The sequence below is a fragment of the Trachymyrmex septentrionalis genome, unplaced genomic scaffold (genome assembly GCF_001594115.1).
Source record: "Trachymyrmex septentrionalis isolate Tsep2-gDNA-1 unplaced genomic scaffold, Tsep1.0 scaffold29, whole genome shotgun sequence".
In the NCBI taxonomy this organism is placed as follows: Eukaryota; Metazoa; Arthropoda; class Insecta; order Hymenoptera; family Formicidae; genus Trachymyrmex; species Trachymyrmex septentrionalis.
In genome coordinates this window covers 1,732,211-1,741,048 of record NW_017305451.1, presented here as the reverse complement: position 1 = coordinate 1,741,048, position 8,838 = coordinate 1,732,211, and positions in this window count along the sequence as shown.

Genomic DNA, 8,838 nt, shown 5'->3' with positions numbered 1-8,838 from the left:
TGAAAGAATCGAATGGAACGGAAATCGGTATAAGAAACCCCCCCCCCCTCCCCCCCGATCTCATCTCCACAAGTCAATAAAGTCGAGCGTGTTGTAACGCGAGAAGCACGACAGGAATACGGATAGCAGGGAGGGGGGGGGGGTTAAAAGGGGGTGTCAGAGTGTACGGCATCGCGTAATATACGTTAGCGAAACTGACAAACAAGGCTCGTAACGGGTTTTACGCGCGTGGCAATTATCAGAGTTGTCAGGCAGTCGGTTTAACGCCTCCATTTATGTGCGTATAAACGCGAACGGGAGTCGAACCCGCGCGCGAGTCCAATGAAATGTAAAGCCCAGGATGCATTAATCCCCAAGTCGTGGGCCGCACCACAACTCGCTCGCGTCGTTACAAAATGCCATTTTACATTCGCTCAACCGAAATTTACTCCACCCATCGGGCTTGTTTTAATCCGAATCATACCGTTTAACCGGTGCGATCCGTGGCTAGTGTCAAACGTATCGAACGTCGGTCGACGATTTACACGATGGCGTATATATATATATATATGTGTACAATAAATACTGCGTACACGTGTTTCGTCTATTTCGACGCTCCGTTATACTTTCACTGACCGATATGAATTTCTGATGGACACGGAAGTGTCTCGCGATAATTCATCTCTACCTCACATTTCTACGATCAACAGTTTATTTCAAGTTAAATCAGGTTATATCATAATTTTCTCCCTGTATTCCATATTTTGTGTAATCAACGCACAAAACGTTAATTGTCTACGAGTTTTGCCGTCGAGTTTTCATTAACTGAGGTAACTTTTCGATCGCCGAATAATCACGATATAATGCGTTAGAATGATTTCATATACAGCACAAATACACGAGTGTTATTTTCTTAGAAATACAATTTCGAATGGCTGACGATAATTTTTCTTGCGTAATGTTATAACATTCCGTTTTCGTCTGGAAATAATGTTCTATATTTATCAACGATTTACTTTTTGCTAAACGTTCGGATAAACTGTATATATCGCTGTAATTAATTAATTTCACGCTATTTCCTTTACAAGAGATGCTTCGTAATAAGACTTCCGTTGAGAGCCGATGAGTCAAACGATATCTCGTTTCTACCTGGCACGCTATCCGACCATTAGATCTACCGAATAAGGAAGCAGCACTTTTGAGAAAAAATCGCGAGGGGATGAGAGACTCGATCGACGTAGAGTCGAACTCCGATCTAATGGATCCACCATGCGCGGCATCTAACGCACGGCCTAAAGAATATCTAATTATCTAAACACGTGACTCCGACACGTGTGGGAAGCTCCCGCCGCTATTTTCTGATTCATTTGCTAGCCGCGTCTCGCGGAGAGAATGGCCATGCTTGGCCCCCCCCCCTCGGTGTGATATTTTGTAAAGTTTATTCGGGCGGCGCAGTGTGAAACGCATGCTATTATTAAGGCCGCTCACATATACACACAGTACGCGTGTCTACCTGCGTATCTCCGCACGCATCATATACGTTCGCATTATAAACGGCAGTTAGTCATTCTTTGATAGCGATGATAAAACAGAAGGTATAGGGCCGGAGGAAAAAGAATTTTAAATAGATGTGATTTTGATCTCTTTCCGGAAAAAATATTAAAAGCTTCTACGTGCGACAAAATCTACACACACACACACACACACAAACATACACACACGCACACATGATTTATACCTTTTTACTTTCAACGCATAGACTTTTTTATTTGCAGATACATATGTGATTATTTGATATTTATATATTTTTGTATACTTGTTATAATCGGAACTAAAATTCTTCTTATCTGTTTCTCTTCATCGATTGTAGTCATGACGGATAAATATACGTTAGAAAAAGGTACACACATACGCACCCACACATATATACACAGTGTTTTGAATGTCGTTTCTTCGATAGTTGCGAGTGCGTGTACATGTTGCAAATATGAAGAAACAGCAGAATGAAATTGCTACCTGCATCTCGAGCCGTGTAGAATGATACTTGAACGGGTTCTTGCACCGCGCTTGATATTATGCTTCGACAGAGTTAGGATCGCCTCTGTGCAAACACAAGCAAGGACGACTCGGCCAGTCGCTTCTATGCATTTTCCATGAATATTCAATCATGTAAATGCATACGCGAAGCAGAATCGGTCCATTACCCCGTCGTACTTATATCCTCTTCTGTAATTTACGATAGTTGCTGTTAATTGACTTCGCTACGATGCCACTTACAACCATGATGATTCACCTTTATTTTCCAGAATCTTTTAGATTACAACGTTCTCTGTCTTTATTGAAGTCTCGAACGTTTCTTTTCCAATCATACTCTAAGTAGATTTTATAAAAACTTGCGAGGTTTTAAGAATTTTTAGAATTTTCAAGAACTTTAAAGAATCTTTAATATATTCTCAAGTCATTCCTTTCGGTGATTGAATTGTTTGGAAACAATTAACAAGATTCAACGACTCTTCCTATCCAAAATAAATAACAATGAATAAAGGGCGAAGTAAGAGTCAACGCATTTCTTTAAGAAAGTCATATAACTAGAAGAATAAAATACAAAATAATTAAACAAGTACAGAAAAGTAAAATAGAAGAAAAAAATGTATAATAAGAAATAATAATAAAAAAAATGAAAATAAAATACAAAATAATTAAAAACTCTGTTACAAGTTTTATTATTTGGAAACTTTCAAAAGCTCTTGTGAATACCTTTATCCTCCACTTATAATAATAATGAGAAAATATCTTTGTTCGCATTGTTATTTCAATATACATTTCACCGAGAAGCATCAAATACTTGGTAATATTTTGATATCGAATAAATAAATACGATATCTTTTTATCGGTTCTAATTCTCGATATAACTCGGAGGGAGCGAGTTATTTTCTCTGCCTTTTGTATGTGAACGAAATGATTCTCGTCTCTTTCGAACAACTACGGACACATTAGAAGTGTCTCCCATGACTGTCGAATCCTCGTTTCCTCGGCTATAATAAGAGCACGCTTGTATGTCTACTACGGCGACAATCATTATCGGTCCGATGACTCCGCGCGACGCGCTTTAATATTTACTCTCGCATCCCTCGAGCACCCTCGTAGCCGTGTATCGTGCCACGGTCGAACGCCATCGGCCGTCAATATGCTTCGATCCTCTCTGTCCTACAGGGGTGCTAAGAGGGCGGCGTACTCGCGCGGGCGGCGCGGTGGTGCGCGAAGGGGAAGGAAAAATGGTGAGATGGTTACACGGCTAACAACTGTAAGAGCACGACGCGTCCCTAACCGTGCCACGAATTGAAAGTGGAGTTAATTGATCGGAAGTCTTGAGGCCGCACGTGCCGTTTTTGCCATTGTGCTCCGCAGCGATCCGTAGAAAATCGAGTCGGTGTCAGGTCGGCAGTGAACGTTCGCTCGCGCATGCAGAACAATATTTTATTTGTCCGGATGCGTCGTGGATCGTTTCGATTTTGCCCGTCGAATAGATGCGTATTTGTTCGTACAATAATGCATCGATGCTAATGCAATTACGCTCCGCGATTCCTCTTTGTTTCTGTACATATTTAATGCAATGACGATACCAAATGACAGTTCTCGTTCAAAAGAACGCATAATTTAAATTTTCCGTTTTATTAACCCATAGGAGCATCTCTCTCTCTCTCTCTCTCTCTCTGTCTCTCTCTCTCTCGAAAAATATCAAAATGGAATATTAATTAGATTCTAATGAAACGAAAATATATATTAAAGTCTGACTTTTTGCAAAACGTTTTCCGCAATTACCGCGTTTCATTTTCGTAAATAGTATTATACGTTATTTTTGTAGCGACACACAGAGTTTAATCGTGCATATGGCGGTACACGGTTTAAGGCCGCGAACGATGGAGATTGTCGATGGACGCGAGGATATGGCGGGGAATAAAATAAAAGCGGTCAGATAAGCTCGCACGCACGTTAACGAGATTGCAAGAGGGAAACGCGCCGAGTGCGTACTATACATATAATCGAGTTTCCATCCTACATCGAGAGAAAGAAAGAGCGTGGGAGGGGCGCGAAAGAGAAGCTACCCTGTTTTGTAATTGCTGGTATTTATAAGCAATAGCCCGACGAGGAAAATATCGCGCCGCCGGTGCTGTCCTAAGCGTAATATGGTAATACGGGCAATGGCCCATATTGACATGAACGATGCCCGCCATTAGCGGGCCCGGCGCTGGATGACTGTTTTTAATTTCCTCGGCAAGTGAATTTCTGCCCGATGGGTAAGGGTGGATATTGCCGCGTATCATTCATAATCACTTTCCTCCGCGAAATCGTCCGGCGCCTACCGGTTTTTTTTTTTTTTTTTTTTCCCGTTCTCTCGTTGGATTTTTTTTCTTTTCTGGCTCCTCGTATCCGGCGGCCGTTTGGAACGTGAAATATGACGGGCGAACGCGACGGAAGGGCGAGATGTAATTGAATTTCGCTCGAAGGGCACAATTAGGGAGCCGGACGATTGTAATGATAGAAATTTAAGTGTAATAAGTATGCGCACTAAAGTTGAACAAGTTAAAAATTCTGTTTAATTTGAAATCAATACAATGATGAAACGATGCAGAGAGATAAGACAAGTTGCAAAATTATAAAATGAAAGAGGGACGAGATTTTATTTATCATTAAACGTTGAAATTTAGATTATTCAACCCTCTGCCGGCCATTGAAGTTTTTCTTTAAAGACGCGATCGCTATTTCGATTGCAAATTTTAGTAGATACTAATTTAAATGTCTGTAAAAAATAAGTAAAATATAATTCGAGTTCTCTGTGTGATGATAAAAACTCTCGTCTGACAAATATATCAGAATTTTTTCATATTTTTATATGAAACAATAAAAAAATTTGCTGTTCCTCGAGGAACCCCCCCTATTGTTTGTAGAAGAGTTAAAATTTATGTTGCTAGTGGATGGTTCAAAATAGTGACTTCGTCAATTTTATTTGATTCCGTAGAGTGTCCAGTTAAGCGTAATTTATATCCGGCAAAATATTGGTACTGACTGCCACTGATTCCGTGCTTCATCCCAGCCCGAACAACCCCATGTGTGTACACGCGGGAAGAATAAAACCGCCGAATCGCTCGAATTAAACTTCACAAGATTAATTCGGTACATACGCTCACCCTCGAACACCCTAAATTCTACAAAGCTCATACGTTTTATTTAGATATCAATCTTTGTACGCGGTGCATGTGGCCCGGAAAAGTCATCGCTACGCTAATTTCGTTCGACAAAATTACGACCTGGCGTGTGTCATTTGATGTGTCATTCGACGTATCCCGAGAGCACCTGCGCGGGTTTTTGACACTCGCACCCCTGAGTGCGTGTGTCAAGTGGCCATTAAGCGACCTAAAAAGCGCGGCATCTACGACGACGATCTCACGTGCTAGGAATTAAATCACCATTACGACCGGTTGCGTTCACGATAGATCGGTGAGATCGGTGTGGGATCGCGCAGGTGTCTCACCGTCTCGCTGCGGTTACGCCAGTAAACCGCGTATAAAACTGCAAAGTCCAGCGTAGCCGGCTCTCTCTATCTGATCGGCGATTTGTCGAGGTGCCTTTCGCGGTCGCTGCCATCGCCACCAACGCGATATCGCCCTCCGCCTCGCATCCGCGCTTCGCATCCGCTTATCGATTAATTAAGTTAGATAATCGTGCACCTCGTGGTGATCGATCAATCAAGAGAACAAACTGCAATCGAATTGGCTCTCGGATGGCTCTCGATTACAATCAGTTTAATTGTCGCACGAAACATTGTTGCTTTTTTTGCAGTTGTTCTGAAAAAAAAAAAAAAAGCTTAATTGGCTGACTACCCGGTTTCATTAATATATATAGATTAACTCTAATCCTATTCTTAGAAATAGAAAAAAAAACGAAGAGTAAATAAAGTTAATAAAAAAGCTGTGTTCATTGTTGGAAAAAAATACCGTGCTATTTTTTTTCAAGATTTCTATATAATTTCTAATCGTTAAATGCTATCGTGTATGCTAATAGCAAATAACAGAAAAAGCAGAAGAAAAGAAATGACTTGGCGCAACCAAGCGGTTCAACGAAATGAAATAAATGTCGCTCGAGAAGAGGGGGAGGACGAAAAGCGTCGTCTGATCCTTTTGCTCGTGAAAATCACGCGCAGGAAATCATCCTTTAAGCCCACGCAGTAAGCCGGCCTCGTTTGCCGGTCGGGGAATCGTTAAAGCTCCTGAATTCTTTCGCCGGGTGCACCGAGGAGAGGTCGAATGAGCGACGGAATAAAGAGAACAGGCGACCGACCGCCTTACCGAAGAGATTCGCGAGAGGAGAAGGTGGAGGCGTTCAACGAGCGCCTAAGCCCAGGAGTCGGAAGCCGAGTGGAAGGGGGGGGGGGGGCAGAACTGGGAGAACAATAAAAAATGGACAGAACGAAAGGAACCGGCGGGTATAGAAGACGGCGAAAGAGCGGTGAAAAAAGGGGAGGAGAGACGTCTACGGTACCTCGTAAATTACTGGCGGGAGAGAATACACGACTGCGGCGACTGACTCGTTTCGGGGAACATCGCGAGGTTTATACGTTTTAATGTACTCGTTAATAGGCCTCCCCCTTTTCGCCCCCTTTTCGCCCTCATACCACCCCGCCTTTTAATCCCTCCAGGAGGCCCCCCCACTCCGCGGATTATTCTCCGGGAGATATATGCTGATGGAATCTTATATATGGTTTATAATGCGCTCGCGCTCCGCTGATGAATACCATTTATATTAGCGTTAAGAGAGAGAGAAAGAGAGAAATGGAGGGGGGGGGGGAAACTCCATGCGACGTGCATCTGGTTATTACTGGAGTATAATTAATATTGTCTCTTTCGCTGGCGCCCAGCGAGGAATTATGATTACCCTCTTGTTACTCTCCAAAGGTGGGAGAATTCCCGGGTTCCTTAAACCCTCCTACGAAAATTCTTGCCGACTCGACGACTTGACGATTTAATGCGGTTAATCGGGTTATATATACGTGATGCGCAGAATGCGAATTAGCTAATTACAGGGACTAGGGATGCCGACAACGTTTCTTCTTTGTCCAAAAAGGTCTCGCTCTCATAGAACGCATGTTCGACGCGAAAAAGTATAGAGTTATTAAATAAACGGGGGGGGGGGCGGGGGGCGGGGGGGTTCGCTTAAGAGGGATTGATGGATTTGACTAGCACCCTTTATTTTTTGCGAATTATCACATGCAATCTTGTTTCGTAAACTGTGACAACTGCGCGATCTCATATCGTTGATAACGACAGCGCGTGTCCGACTCCTGCAAACGTGCCCGGTAATTTTTGCCAATTTGCGCGCGTAGCGTTTAGCGATCTGCGTTGATCCAAACGAATCTGCAATGGAGCAGTCGATTTTTCTTCGGCTTCTGACGCGCGCGCGCGCTTCCACAAGCCATTACACGGGGGGAAACACGCTCGCTCGCAGAAAATCGTAAAGAGGCTGTAAGAGGTTGTTTTAAAGCCCGGCTCTTAATGACGTCCACGTGCATAATGCTTACGCGGAAACGAAAGTCCCTCGATGATTATTGAGAGAGAGGTTTAACGCGCACCGACGATCACGATGAAAATATTCACTGTGTAACGCACGAAGGTCAGTGTCCACGACCTTTACGGGTATTCAAGTGAAATTGTTGTAATAAAATCCGAAGAACGTCTTCGCTTGTCGAAGAAAAGAATAGATAGATTTAATTTTACATCGCGTTTTATAATCGCATTGTATTAAATACATACCGATGTATCTGATACTTCAATCTTACATTTACGGCGCTGAATCTCTATCAACGACTCCATTTTTGATTGAAGAGAATAATGGAAAAATTTGCAAGCGCGATAACGTATTACGTGCACAGAATTGCAAATAATTCTTTGTAGCAACTACTGGTCCGCGTACGCTCTCGTATCTCCACTTTGTGTACGTTTTCTCTAATCTCTGACACGACGCAGAAAGAGATTTTACACACTGCGTACCGTTGGTAGAACACGCAAGCGCCGCTGGATTTTCCCGTTCCCGCGCACACACAACGTGCGTTATTTATTTTCCAGCGGTACGCGGCGTTAACTCTTCCCTTCGTTTACGGACATAAATACTCGTTTAAGCCTCCCCCGTGGTATCTCGACGAGGCGATCCGTCTCTCGTCACTCATCCGGGATCATCAATCGTCCCACGATCGTCCAGAAGTTGTCGTACCACCGGCGCGCTTCGTAAATGCTATTCTTTGCGGCACTTACCACACATCGCAGTTAAATAATAATGAAAATAAGGAATATTTTTTGATAGACTAGAGGAAATGCAATTATTTGTAGACCAATATTCGTTATGTTACGCTATTAGTATACGTATGGCAGATTTGTTGATGGCATTGGGGATTGAATAAAAAGTCGATATTATTATTTGACGATATCATTGACGAATTATTAATCTTTTTCAATGTAATTTAATCTTCCACCGGCAAATTGGGATTTTTTTAAAGGTGCTAACGATATTTTGATTGCGAATTTTGTAGTTAAATTTCATGTGAGCGTTGACAGATAATTTAAATCTGTAAAAAAATAAGTAAAATACAATCGACTTCTACGATAGTAAAAACTCGTTAAAGTTTCGACTTAGTATTTATAATAGAGTCTTTCAGACATTGTATAATTCGAAACAATAACAAATTCGCTGTTTCTTCAAGACCTCTATTACCGACACAAGCGTGTAAAATTCAGATCGACAGCGGAGGATTAATTTATCGAAATGCAATCGAGTTAAAAATAGAATGATTCCAGCTACCTTATACGA